The following is a 553-nucleotide window of genomic DNA, read 5'->3' on the forward strand; positions in this document are numbered from 1 at the left end:
TTTTACCGATGACGCCTTGGTCCACGTAGGGATAATATATTTATCGTCCTTCGTCCTTATCTTTTTTTTTTCAGACTTTATGACTTTTCTACCTCCCGATCGTTATATGGATAGGGGTTTGTGTTATAGAATGAGTTTCATAAGTTATTCTAATTAATTAATCAATGAAAATTATTAAATATTTATAATATTATTTTTGTATTAAATATTTTATAATTATTGATTATTTTCAGTTTATATATCACGCAAGTTTAAAACGCTTCAACGGTCCCGTAGTGTAGTGGTTATCACGTCTGCTTCACACGCAGAAGGTCCCCGGTTCGATCCCGGGCGGAACCACTTTTTGTTTTTTTTTTTATTAAAAAATGTAGATAATAATAAACTAATAACCACTTTAACATACGTTTAAACCGAATTATAATTACTATTTTAATTCTGTAATAAAAGTAGTTAGTGAAATTTAAATATTTTGTAGTAGGGGAGTGCATTTAGATTTTCACTTCGGAAAAAATCAAACAAGATAAAACTTTTTGTAATTTCATTAAAAAATGTT

At 28.4% G+C, this 553-nt stretch overlaps 1 non-coding gene across 1 annotated transcript; it reads left to right on the forward strand.

Annotated features, from left to right (window-relative positions):
• The first annotated feature begins 266 nt into the window (after positions 1 to 266).
• Positions 267 to 339, forward strand: Trnav-cac (transfer RNA valine (anticodon CAC)). Its single transcript has one exon. It is a non-coding gene; the product is annotated as a tRNA-Val (tRNA).
• The last annotated feature ends 214 nt before the right edge of the window (positions 340 to 553 follow it).

This window comes from Diabrotica virgifera, chromosome 2 (genome assembly GCF_917563875.1).
Source record: "Diabrotica virgifera virgifera chromosome 2, PGI_DIABVI_V3a".
NCBI classification, from domain to species: domain Eukaryota; kingdom Metazoa; phylum Arthropoda; class Insecta; order Coleoptera; family Chrysomelidae; genus Diabrotica; species Diabrotica virgifera.